Below are 14,246 nucleotides of genomic sequence, written 5' to 3'. Positions count from 1 at the left end.
TTGAAAATTCTTAAAAAATTCAACCAAAATCTTGATGTCTCCAATCCTATGTTTTGTATGTTTTTTCCACGTGTCTTGACATCCAATGTATCCCTGCAATGTTTGGTGAAGATCTGAGATTGTAGTTTTTGACCTTATATGGAACCTCTTATCTGAAAATTTGAAAATTCTTAAAAATATTTGACCAAAATCTTGATGTCCCCAATCCTATGTTTTGTATGTTTTTTCCACGTGTCTTGACATCCAATGTATTTCTGCAAAGTTTGGTGAAGATCTGAGTATGTCGTTTTTGACCTTATCTGGAACATCCTTTCTGAAAATTTGAAAATTCTTAAAAAATTCGTCCAAAATCTTGATGTCTCCAATCTCTTGTTTTGTACGTTTTTTCCACGTGTCTTGACATCCAATGTATCCCTGCAAAGTTTGGTGAAGATCTGAGTATGTCGTTTTTGACCTTATCTGGAACATCCTTTCTGAAAATTTGAAAATTGTTAAAAAATTCGTCCAAAATCTTGATGTCTCCAATCTCTTTTTTGTACGTTTTTTCCACGTGTCTTGACATCCAATGTATCCCTGCAAAGTTTGGTGAAGATCTGAGTATGTAGTTTTTGACCTTATCTGGAACCTCCCATCTGAAAATTTGAAAATTCTTAAAAAATTCGACCAAAATCTTGATGTCTCCAATCTTTTGTTTTGTACGTTTTTCCCACGTGTCTTGACACATAATGTATCCATGCAAAGTTTGGTGAAGATCTGAGTATGTAGTTTTTGACCTTATATGGAACCTCCTATCTGAAAATTTGAAAATTCTTAAAAAATTCGTCCAAAATCTTGATGTCCCCAATCTCTTGTATTGTACGTTTTTTCCACGTGTCTTGACATCGAATGTATCCCTGCAAAGTTTGGTGAAGATCTGAGTATGTAGTTTTTGACCTTATCTGGAACCTCCCATCTGAAAATTTGAAAATTCCTAAAAAATCCGTCCAAAATCTTGATGACCTCAATCTCTTGTTTTGTACGTTTTTTCCACGTGTCTTGACATCCAATGTATTTCTGCAAAGTTTGGTGAAGATCTGAGTATGTAGTTTTTGACCTTATATGGAACCTCCCATCTGAAAATTTGAAAATTCTTAAAAAATTCAACCAAAATCTTGATGTCTCCAATCCTATGTTTTGTATGTTTTTTCCACGTGTCTTGACATCCAATGTATCCATGCAAAGTTTGGTGAAGATCTGAGTATGTAGTTTTTGACCTTATCTGGAACCTCCCTTCTGAAAATTTGAAAATTTTTAAAAAATTCGTCCAAAATCTTGATGTCTCCAATCTCTTGTTTTATACGTTTTTTCCACGTGTCTTGACCTCCAATGTATCCCTGCAATGTTTGGTGAAGATCTGAGTATGTAGTTTTTGACCTTATATGGAACCTCCTATCTGAAAATTTGAAAATTCTTAAAAAATTTGACCAAAATCTTGATGTCCCCAATCCTATGTTTTGTATGTTTTTTCCACGTGTCTTGACATCCAATGTATCCCTGCAAAGTTTGGTGAAGATCTGAGTATGTCGTTTTTGACCTTATCTGGAACCTCATTTCTGAAAATTTGAAAATTCCTCAAAAATTTGTCCAAAATCTTGATGTCTCCAATCTCTTGTTTTGTACGTTTTTTCCACGTGTCTTGACATCCAATGTATCCCTGCAAAGTTTGGTGAAGATCTGAGTATGTAGTTTTTGACCTTATATGGAACCTCCTTTCTGAAAATTTGAAAATTCTTAAAAAATTCGTCCAAAATCTTGATGTCTCCAATCTCTTGTTTTGTCCGTTTTTTCCACGTGTCTTGACATCCAATGTATCCCTGCAAAGTTTGGTGAAGATCTGAGTATGTAGTTTTTGACCTTATATGGAACCTCCCATCTGAAAATTTGAAAATTCCTAAAAAATCCGTCTAAAATCTTGATGTCCCCAATCCTATGTTTTGTATTTTTTTTCCACGTGTCTTGACATCCAATGTATTTCTGCAAAGTTTGGTGAAGATCTGAGTATGTCGTTTTTGAACTTATCTGGAACATCCTTTCTGAAAATTTGAAAATTCTTAAAAAAATCTTCCAAAATCTTGATGTCTCCAATCTCTTGTTTTGTACGTTTTTTCCACGTGTCTTGACCTCCAATGTATCCCTGCAATGTTTGGTGAAGATCTGAGTATGTAGTTTTTGACCTTATATGGAACCTCCTATCTGAAAATTTGAAAATTCTTAAAATATTTGACCAAAATCTTGATGTCCCCAATCCTATGTTTTGTATGTTTTTTCCACGTGTCTTGACATCCAATGTATCCCTGCAAAGTTTGGTGAAGATCTGAGTATGTCGTTTTTGACCTTATCTGGAACATCCTTTCTGAAAATTTGAAAATTCTTAAAAAATTCGTCCAAAATCTTGATGTCTCCAATCTCTTGTTTTGTACGTTTTTTCAACGTGTCTTGACATCCAATGTATCCCTGCAAAGTTTGGTGAAGATCTGAGTATGTAGTTTTTGACCTTATATGGAACCTCCCATCTGAAAATTTGAAAATTCCTAAAAAATCCGTCTAAAATCTTGATGTCCCCAATCCTATGTTTTGTATGTTTTTTCCACGTGTCTTGACATCCAATGTATTTCTGCAAAGTTTGGTGAAGATCTGAGTATGTCGTTTTTGACCTTATCTGGAACATCCTTTCTGAAAATTTGAAAATTCTTAAAAAATTCGTCCAAAATCTTGATGTCTCCAATCTCTTGTTTTGTACGTTTTTTCCACGTGTCTTGACATCCAATGTATCCCTGCAATGTTTGGTGAAGATCTGAGTATGTAGTTTTTGACCTTATATGGAACCTCCCATCTGAAAATTTGAAAATTCTTAAAAAATTCGACCAAAATCTTGATGTCTCCAATCCTATGTTTTGTATGTTTTTCCACGTGTCTTGACATCCAATGTATCCATGCAAAGTTTGGTGAAGATCTGAGTAAGTAGTTTTTGACCTTATCTGGAACCTCCCATCTGAAAATTTGAAAATTTTTAAAAAATTCGTCCAAAATCTTGATGTCTCCAATCTCTTGTTTTGTATGTTTTTTCCACGTGTCTTGACCTCCAATGTATCCCTGCAACGTTTGGTGAAGATCTGAGTATGTAGTTTTTGACCTTATATGGAACCTCCTATCTGAAAATTTGAAAATTCTTAAAAAATTTGACCAAAATCTTGATGTCCCAATCCTATGTTTTGTATGTTTTTTCCACGTGTCTTGACATCCAATGTATCCCTGCAAAGTTTGGTGAAGATCTGAGTATGTCGTTTTTGACCTTATCTGGAACATCCTTTCTGAAAATTTGAAAATTCTTAAAAAATTCGTCCAAAATCTTGATGTCTCCAATCTCTTGTTTTGTACGTTTTTTCCACGTATCTTGACATCCAATGTATCCCTGCAAAGTTTGGTGAAGATCTGAGTATGTAGTTTTTGACCTTATATGGAACCTCCTTTCTGAAAATTTGAAAATTCTTAAAAAATTCGTCCAAAATCTTGATGTCTCCAATCTCTTGTTTTGTACGTTTTTTCCACGTGCCTTGACATCCAATGTATCCATGCAAAGTTTGGTGAAGATCTGAGTATGTAGTTTTTGACCTTATATGGAACCTCCTATCTGAAAATTTGAAAATTCTTAAAAAATTCGTCCAAAATCTTGATGTCTCCAATCTCTTGTTTTGTACGTTTTTTCCACGTGTCTTGACATCCAATGTATCCCTGCAAAGTTTGGTGAAGATCTGAGTATGTAGTTTTTGACCTTATCTGGAACCTCCCATCTGAAAATTTGAAAATTCCTAAAAAATCCGTCCAAAATCTTGATGACCTCAATCTCTTGTCTTGTATGTTTTTTCCACGTGTCTTGACATCCAATGTATCCATGCAAAGTTTGGTGAAGATCTGAGTATGTAGTTTTTGACCTTATATGGAACCTCATATCAGAAAATTTGAAAATTCTTAAAAAATTCGACCAAAATCTTGATGTCTCCAATCCTATGTTTTGTATGTTTTTTCCACGTGTCTTGACATCCAATGTATCCATGCAAAGTTTGGTGAAGATCTGAGTATGTAGTTTTTGACCTTATATGGAACCTCCTATCTGAAAATTTGAGAATTCTTGAAAAATTCGTCCAAAATCTTGATGTCTCCAATCTCTTGTATTGTACGTTTTTTCCACGTGTCTTGACATCCAATGTATCCCTGCAAAGTTTGGTGAAGATCTGAGTATGTAGTTTTTGACCTTATCTGGAACCTCCCATCTGAAAATTTGAAAATTCCTAAAAAATCCGTCCAAAATCTTGATGACCTCAATCTCTTGTTTTGTACGTTTTTTCCACGTGTCTTGACATCCAATGTATCCCTGCAATGTTTGGTGAAGATCTGAGTATGTAGTTTTTGACCTTATATGGAACCTCTTATCTGAAATTTTGAAAATTCTTAAAAATATTTGACCAAAATCTTGATGTCGCCAATCCTATGTTTTGTATGTTTTTTCCACGTGTCTTGACATCCAATGTATTTCTGCAAAGTTTGGTGAAGATCTGAGTATGTCGTTTTTGACCTTATCTGGAACATCCTTTCTGAAAATTTGAAAATTCTTAAAAAATTCGTCCAAAATCTTGATGTCTCCAATCTCTTGTTTTGTACGTTTTTTCCACGTGTCTTGACATCCAATGTATCCCTGCAAAGTTTGGTGAAGATCTGAGTATGTAGTTTTTGACTTTATATAGAACCTCCCATCTGAAAATTTGAAAATTCTTAAAAAATTCGACCAAAATCTTGATGTCTCCAATCCTATGTTTTGTAAGTTTTTTTCCACGTGTCTTGACATCCAATGTATCCATGCAAAGTTTGGTGAAGATCTGAGTATGTAGTTTTTGACCTTATCTGGAACCTCCCATCTGAAAATTTGAAAATTTTTAAAAAATTCGTCCAAAATCTTGATGTCTCCAATCTCTTGTTTTATACGTTTTTTCCACGTGTCTTGACATCCAATGTATCCCTGCAAAGTTTGGTGAAGATCTGAGTATGTAGTTTTTGACCTTATATGGAACCTCCTTTCTGAAAATTTGAAAATTCTTAAAAAATTCGTCCAAAATCTTGATGTCTCCAATCTCTTGTTTTGTACGTTTTTTCCACGTGTCTTGACATCCAATGTATCCCTGCAAAGTTTGGTGAAGATCTGAGTATGTAGTTTTTGACCTTATATGGAACCTCCCATCTGAAAATTTGAAAATTCCTAAAAAACCGTCTAAAATCTTGATGTCCCCAATCCTATGTTTTGTATGTTTTTTCCACGTGTCTTGACATCCAATGTATTTCTGCAAAGTTTGGTGAAGATCTGAGTATGTCGTTTTTGACCTTATCTGGAACATCCTTTCTGAAAATTTGAAAATTCTTAAAAAATTCGTCCAAAATCTTGATGTCTCCAATCTCTTGTTTTGTACGTTTTTTCCACGTGTCTTTACCTCCAATGTATCCCTGCAATGTTTGGTGAAGATCTGAGTATGTAGTTTTTGACCTTATATGGAACCTCCTATCTGAAAATTTGAAAATTCTAAAAAAATTTGACCAAAATCTTGATGTCCCCAATCCTATGTTTTGTATGTTTTTTCCACGTGTCTTGACATCCAATGTATCCCTGCAAAGTTTGGTGAAGATCTGAGTATGTCGTTTTTGACCTTATCTGGAACATCCTTTCTGAAAATTTGAAAATTCTTAAAAAATTCGTCCAAAATCTTGATGTCTCCAATCTCTTGTTTTGTACGTTTTTTCCACGTGTCTTGACATCCAATGTATCCCTGCAAAGTTTGGTGAAGATCTGAGTATGTAGTTTTTGACCTTATCTGGAACCTCCCATCTGAAAATTTGAAAATTCCTAAAAAAATCCGTCCAAAATCTTGATGACCTCAATCTCTTGTCTTGTATGTTTTTTCCACGTGTCTTGACATCCAATGTATCCATGCAAAGTTTGGTGAAGATCTGAGTATGTAGTTTTTGACCTTATATGGAACCTCATATCAGAAAATTTGAAAATTCTTAAAAAATTCGACCAAAATCTTGATGTCTCCAATCCTATGTTTTGTATGTTTTTTCCACGTGTCTTGACATCCAATGTATCCATGCAAAGTTTGGTGAAGATCTGAGTATGTAGTTTTTGACCTTATATGGAACCTCCTATCTGAAAATTTGAGAATTCTTGAAAAATTCGTCCAAAATCTTGATGTCTCCAATCTCTTGTATTGTACGTTTTTTCCACGTGTCTTGACATCCAATGTATCCCTGCAAAGTTTGGTGAAGATCTGAGTATGTAGTTTTTGACCTTATCTGGAACCTCCCAGCTGAAAATTTGAAAATTCCTAAAAAATCCGTCCAAAATCTTGATGACCTCAATCTCTTGTTTTGTACGTTTTTTCCACGTGTCTTGACATCCAATGTATCCCTGCAATGTTTGGTGAAGATCTGAGTATGTAGTTTTTGACCTTATATGGAACCTCTTATCTGAAATTTTGAAAATTCTTAAAAATATTTGACCAAAATCTTGATGTCGCCAATCCTATGTTTTGTATGTTTTTTCCACGTGTCTTGACATCCAATGTATTTCTGCAAAGTTTGGTGAAGATCTGAGTATGTCGTTTTTGACCTTATCTGGAACATCCTTTCTGAAAATTTGAAAATTCTTAAAAAATTCGTCCAAAATCTTGATGTCTCCAATCTCTTGTTTTGTACGTTTTTTCCACGTGTCTTGACATCCAATGTATCCCTGCAAAGTTTGGTGAAGATCTGAGTATGTAGTTTTTGACCTTATATAGAACCTCCCATCTGAAAATTTGAAAATTCTTAAAAAATTCGACCAAAATCTTGATGTCTCCAATCCTATGTTTTGTATGTTTTTTTCCACGTGTCTTGACATCCAATGTATCCATGCAAAGTTTGGTGAAGATCTGAGTATGTAGTTTTTGACCTTATCTGGAACCTCCCATCTGAAAATTTGAAAATTTTTAAAAAATTCGTCCAAAATCTTGATGTCTCCAATCTCTTGTTTTATACGTTTTTTCCACGTGTCTTGACATCCAATGTATCCCTGCAAAGTTTGGTGAAGATCTGAGTATGTAGTTTTTGACCTTATATGGAACCTCCTTTCTGAAAATTTGAAAATTCTTAAAAAATTCGTCCAAAATCTTGATGTCTCCAATCTCTTGTTTTGTACGTTTTTTCCACGTGTCTTGACCTCCAATGTATCCCTGCAATGTTTGGTGAAGATCTGAGTATGTAGTTTTTGACCTTATATGGAACCTCCTATCTGAAAATTTGAAAATTCTAAAAAAATTTGACCAAAATCTTGATGTCCCCAATCCTATGTTTTGTATGTTTTTTCCACGTGTCTTGACATCCAATGTATCCCTGCAAAGTTTGGTGAAGATCTGAGTATGTCGTTTTTGACCTTATCTGGAACCTCATTTCTGAAAATTTGAAAATTCCTCAAAAATTTGTCCAAAATCTTGATGTCTCCAATCTCTTGTTTTGTACGTTTTTTCCACGTGTCTTGACATCCAATGTATCCCTGCAAAGTTTGGTGAAGATCTGAGTATGTAGTTTTTGACCTTATATGGAACCTCCTTTCTGAAAATTTGAAAATTCTTAAAAAATTCGTCCAAAATCTTGATGTCTCCAATCTCTTGTTTTGTCCGTTTTTTCCACGTGTCTTGACATCCAATGTATCCCTGCAATGTTTGGTGAAGATCTGAGTATGTAGTTTTTGACCTTATATGGAACCTCCCATCTGAAAATTTGAAAATTCTTAAAAAATTCGACCAAAATCTTGATGTCTCCAATCCTATGTTTTGTATGTTTTTCCACGTGTCTTGACATCCAATGTATCCATGCAAAGTTTGGTGAAGATCTGAGTAAGTAGTTTTTGACCTTATCTGGAACCTCCCATCTGAAAATTTGAAAATTTTTAAAAAATTCGTCCAAAATCTTGATGTCTCCAATCTCTTGTTTTGTATGTTTTTTCCACGTGTCTTGACCTCCAATGTATCCCTGCAACGTTTGGTGAAGATCTGAGTATGTAGTTTTTGACCTTATATGGAACCTCCTATCTGAAAATTTGAAAATTCTTAAAAAATTTGACCAAAATCTTGATGTCCCAATCCTATGTTTTGTATGTTTTTTCCACGTGTCTTGACATCCAATGTATCCCTGCAAAGTTTGGTGAAGATCTGAGTATGTCGTTTTTGACCTTATCTGGAACATCCTTTCTGAAAATTTGAAAATTCTTAAAAAATTCGTCCAAAATCTTGATGTCTCCAATCTCTTGTTTTGTACGTTTTTTCCACGTATCTTGACATCCAATGTATCCCTGCAAAGTTTGGTGAAGATCTGAGTATGTAGTTTTTGACCTTATATGGAACCTCCTTTCTGAAAATTTGAAAATTCTTAAAAAATTCGTCCAAAATCTTGATGTCTCCAATCTCTTGTTTTGTACGTTTTTTCCACGTGCCTTGACATCCAATGTATCCATGCAAAGTTTGGTGAAGATCTGAGTATGTAGTTTTTGACCTTATATGGAACCTCCTATCTGAAAATTTGAAAATTCTTAAAAAATTCGTCCAAAATCTTGATGTCTCCAATCTCTTGTTTTGTACGTTTTTTCCACGTGTCTTGACATCCAATGTATCCCTGCAAAGTTTGGTGAAGATCTGAGTATGTAGTTTTTGACCTTATCTGGAACCTCCCATCTGAAAATTTGAAAATTCCTAAAAAATCCGTCCAAAATCTTGATGACCTCAATCTCTTGTCTTGTATGTTTTTTCCACGTGTCTTGACATCCAATGTATCCATGCAAAGTTTGGTGAAGATCTGAGTATGTAGTTTTTGACCTTATATGGAACCTCATATCAGAAAATTTGAAAATTCTTAAAAAATTCGACCAAAATCTTGATGTCTCCAATCCTATGTTTTGTATGTTTTTTCCACGTGTCTTGACATCCAATGTATCCATGCAAAGTTTGGTGAAGATCTGAGTATGTAGTTTTTGACCTTATATGGAACCTCCTATCTGAAAATTTGAGAATTCTTGAAAAATTCGTCCAAAATCTTGATGTCTCCAATCTCTTGTATTGTACGTTTTTTCCACGTGTCTTGACATCCAATGTATCCCTGCAAAGTTTGGTGAAGATCTGAGTATGTAGTTTTTGACCTTATCTGGAACCTCCCATCTGAAAATTTGAAAATTCCTAAAAAATCCGTCCAAAATCTTGATGACCTCAATCTCTTGTTTTGTACGTTTTTTCCACGTGTCTTGACATCCAATGTATCCCTGCAATGTTTGGTGAAGATCTGAGTATGTAGTTTTTGACCTTATATGGAACCTCTTATCTGAAATTTTGAAAATTCTTAAAAATATTTGACCAAAATCTTGATGTCGCCAATCCTATGTTTTGTATGTTTTTTCCACGTGTCTTGACATCCAATGTATTTCTGCAAAGTTTGGTGAAGATCTGAGTATGTCGTTTTTGACCTTATCTGGAACATCCTTTCTGAAAATTTGAAAATTCTTAAAAAATTCGTCCAAAATCTTGATGTCTCCAATCTCTTGTTTTGTACGTTTTTTCCACGTGTCTTGACATCCAATGTATCCCTGCAAAGTTTGGTGAAGATCTGAGTATGTAGTTTTTGACTTTATATAGAACCTCCCATCTGAAAATTTGAAAATTCTTAAAAAATTCGACCAAAATCTTGATGTCTCCAATCCTATGTTTTGTAAGTTTTTTTCCACGTGTCTTGACATCCAATGTATCCATGCAAAGTTTGGTGAAGATCTGAGTATGTAGTTTTTGACCTTATCTGGAACCTCCCATCTGAAAATTTGAAAATTTTTAAAAAATTCGTCCAAAATCTTGATGTCTCCAATCTCTTGTTTTATACGTTTTTTCCACGTGTCTTGACATCCAATGTATCCCTGCAAAGTTTGGTGAAGATCTGAGTATGTAGTTTTTGACCTTATATGGAACCTCCTTTCTGAAAATTTGAAAATTCTTAAAAAATTCGTCCAAAATCTTGATGTCTCCAATCTCTTGTTTTGTACGTTTTTTCCACGTGTCTTGACATCCAATGTATCCCTGCAAAGTTTGGTGAAGATCTGAGTATGTAGTTTTTGACCTTATATGGAACCTCCCATCTGAAAATTTGAAAATTCCTAAAAAACCGTCTAAAATCTTGATGTCCCCAATCCTATGTTTTGTATGTTTTTTCCACGTGTCTTGACATCCAATGTATTTCTGCAAAGTTTGGTGAAGATCTGAGTATGTCGTTTTTGACCTTATCTGGAACATCCTTTCTGAAAATTTGAAAATTCTTAAAAAATTCGTCCAAAATCTTGATGTCTCCAATCTCTTGTTTTGTACGTTTTTTCCACGTGTCTTTACCTCCAATGTATCCCTGCAATGTTTGGTGAAGATCTGAGTATGTAGTTTTTGACCTTATATGGAACCTCCTATCTGAAAATTTGAAAATTCTAAAAAAATTTGACCAAAATCTTGATGTCCCCAATCCTATGTTTTGTATGTTTTTTCCACGTGTCTTGACATCCAATGTATCCCTGCAAAGTTTGGTGAAGATCTGAGTATGTCGTTTTTGACCTTATCTGGAACATCCTTTCTGAAAATTTGAAAATTCTTAAAAAATTCGTCCAAAATCTTGATGTCTCCAATCTCTTGTTTTGTACGTTTTTTCCACGTGTCTTGACATCCAATGTATCCCTGCAAAGTTTGGTGAAGATCTGAGTATGTAGTTTTTGACCTTATCTGGAACCTCCCATCTGAAAATTTGAAAATTCCTAAAAAAATCCGTCCAAAATCTTGATGACCTCAATCTCTTGTCTTGTATGTTTTTTCCACGTGTCTTGACATCCAATGTATCCATGCAAAGTTTGGTGAAGATCTGAGTATGTAGTTTTTGACCTTATATGGAACCTCATATCAGAAAATTTGAAAATTCTTAAAAAATTCGACCAAAATCTTGATGTCTCCAATCCTATGTTTTGTATGTTTTTTCCACGTGTCTTGACATCCAATGTATCCATGCAAAGTTTGGTGAAGATCTGAGTATGTAGTTTTTGACCTTATATGGAACCTCCTATCTGAAAATTTGAGAATTCTTGAAAAATTCGTCCAAAATCTTGATGTCTCCAATCTCTTGTATTGTACGTTTTTTCCACGTGTCTTGACATCCAATGTATCCCTGCAAAGTTTGGTGAAGATCTGAGTATGTAGTTTTTGACCTTATCTGGAACCTCCCATCTGAAAATTTGAAAATTCCTAAAAAATCCGTCCAAAATCTTGATGACCTCAATCTCTTGTTTTGTACGTTTTTTCCACGTGTCTTGACATCCAATGTATCCCTGCAATGTTTGGTGAAGATCTGAGTATGTAGTTTTTGACCTTATATGGAACCTCTTATCTGAAATTTTGAAAATTCTTAAAAATATTTGACCAAAATCTTGATGTCGCCAATCCTATGTTTTGTATGTTTTTTCCACGTGTCTTGACATCCAATGTATTTCTGCAAAGTTTGGTGAAGATCTGAGTATGTCGTTTTTGACCTTATCTGGAACATCCTTTCTGAAAATTTGAAAATTCTTAAAAAATTCGTCCAAAATCTTGATGTCTCCAATCTCTTGTTTTGTACGTTTTTTCCACGTGTCTTGACATCCAATGTATCCCTGCAAAGTTTGGTGAAGATCTGAGTATGTAGTTTTTGACCTTATATAGAACCTCCCATCTGAAAATTTGAAAATTCTTAAAAAATTCGACCAAAATCTTGATGTCTCCAATCCTATGTTTTGTATGTTTTTTTCCACGTGTCTTGACATCCAATGTATCCATGCAAAGTTTGGTGAAGATCTGAGTATATAGTTTTTGACCTTATCTGGAACCTCCCATCTGAAAATTTGAAAATTTTTAAAAAATTCGTCCAAAATCTTGATGTCTCCAATCTCTTGTTTTATACGTTTTTTCCACGTGTCTTGACATCCAATGTATCCCTGCAAAGTTTGGTGAAGATCTGAGTATGTAGTTTTTGACCTTATATGGAACCTCCTTTCTGAAAATTTGAAAATTCTTAAAAAATTCGTCCAAAATCTTGATGTCTCCAATCTCTTGTTTTGTACGTTTTTTCCACGTGTCTTGACCTCCAATGTATCCCTGCAATGTTTGGTGAAGATCTGAGTATGTAGTTTTTGACCTTATATGGAACCTCCTATCTGAAAATTTGAAAATTCTAAAAAAATTTGACCAAAATCTTGATGTCCCCAATCCTATGTTTTGTATGTTTTTTCCACGTGTCTTGACATCCAATGTATCCCTGCAAAGTTTGGTGAAGATCTGAGTATGTCGTTTTTGACCTTATCTGGAACCTCATTTCTGAAAATTTGAAAATTCCTCAAAAATTTGTCCAAAATCTTGATGTCTCCAATCTCTTGTTTTGTACGTTTTTTCCACGTGTCTTGACATCCAATGTATCCCTGCAAAGTTTGGTGAAGATCTGAGTATGTAGTTTTTGACCTTATATGGAACCTCCTTTCTGAAAATTTGAAAATTCTTAAAAAATTCGTCCAAAATCTTGATGTCTCCAATCTCTTGTTTTGTCCGTTTTTTCCACGTGTCTTGACATCCAATGTATCCCTGCAAAGTTTGGTGAAGATCTGAGTATGTAGTTTTTGACCTTATATGGAACCTCCCATCTGAAAATTTGAAAATTCCTAAAAAATCCGTCTAAAATCTTGATGTCCCCAATCCTATGTTTTGTATTTTTTTTCCACGTGTCTTGACATCCAATGTATTTCTGCAAAGTTTGGTGAAGATCTGAGTATGTCGTTTTTGAACTTATCTGGAACATCCTTTCTGAAAATTTGAAAATTCTTAAAAAAATCTTCCAAAATCTTGATGTCTCCAATCTCTTGTTTTGTACGTTTTTTCCACGTGTCTTGACCTCCAATGTATCCCTGCAATGTTTGGTGAAGATCTGAGTATGTAGTTTTTGACCTTATATGGAACCTCCTATCTGAAAATTTGAAAATTCTTAAAATATTTGACCAAAATCTTGATGTCCCCAATCCTATGTTTTGTATGTTTTTTCCACGTGTCTTGACATCCAATGTATCCCTGCAAAGTTTGGTGAAGATCTGAGTATGTCGTTTTTGACCTTATCTGGAACATCCTTTCTGAAAATTTGAAAATTCTTAAAAAATTCGTCCAAAATCTTGATGTCTCCAATCTCTTGTTTTGTACGTTTTTTCAACGTGTCTTGACATCCAATGTATCCCTGCAAAGTTTGGTGAAGATCTGAGTATGTAGTTTTTGACCTTATATGGAACCTCCCATCTGAAAATTTGAAAATTCCTAAAAAATCCGTCTAAAATCTTGATGTCCCCAATCCTATGTTTTGTATGTTTTTTCCACGTGTCTTGACATCCAATGTATTTCTGCAAAGTTTGGTGAAGATCTGAGTATGTCGTTTTTGACCTTATCTGGAACATCCTTTCTGAAAATTTGAAAATTCTTAAAAAATTCGTCCAAAATCTTGATGTCTCCAATCTCTTGTTTTGTACGTTTTTTCCACGTGTCTTGACATCCAATGTATCCCTGCAATGTTTGGTGAAGATCTGAGTATGTAGTTTTTGACCTTATATGGAACCTCCCATCTGAAAATTTGAAAATTCTTAAAAAATTCGACCAAAATCTTGATGTCTCCAATCCTATGTTTTGTATGTTTTTCCACGTGTCTTGACATCCAATGTATCCATGCAAAGTTTGGTGAAGATCTGAGTAAGTAGTTTTTGACCTTATCTGGAACCTCCCATCTGAAAATTTGAAAATTTTTAAAAAATTCGTCCAAAATCTTGATGTCTCCAATCTCTTGTTTTGTATGTTTTTTCCACGTGTCTTGACCTCCAATGTATCCCTGCAACGTTTGGTGAAGATCTGAGTATGTAGTTTTTGACCTTATATGGAACCTCCTATCTGAAAATTTGAAAATTCTTAAAAAATTTGACCAAAATCTTGATGTCCCAATCCTATGTTTTGTATGTTTTTTCCACGTGTCTTGACATCCAATGTATCCCTGCAAAGTTTGGTGAAGATCTGAGTATGTCGTTTTTGACCTTATCTGGAACATCCTTTCTGAAAATTTGA

Source organism: Lepisma saccharinum, unplaced genomic scaffold, assembly GCF_977018435.1.
Source record: "Lepisma saccharinum unplaced genomic scaffold, izLepSacc3.1 HAP1_SCAFFOLD_62, whole genome shotgun sequence".
NCBI classification, from domain to species: Eukaryota; Metazoa; Arthropoda; class Insecta; order Zygentoma; family Lepismatidae; genus Lepisma; species Lepisma saccharinum.
Note: the sequence above shows the minus strand (reverse complement) of the source record.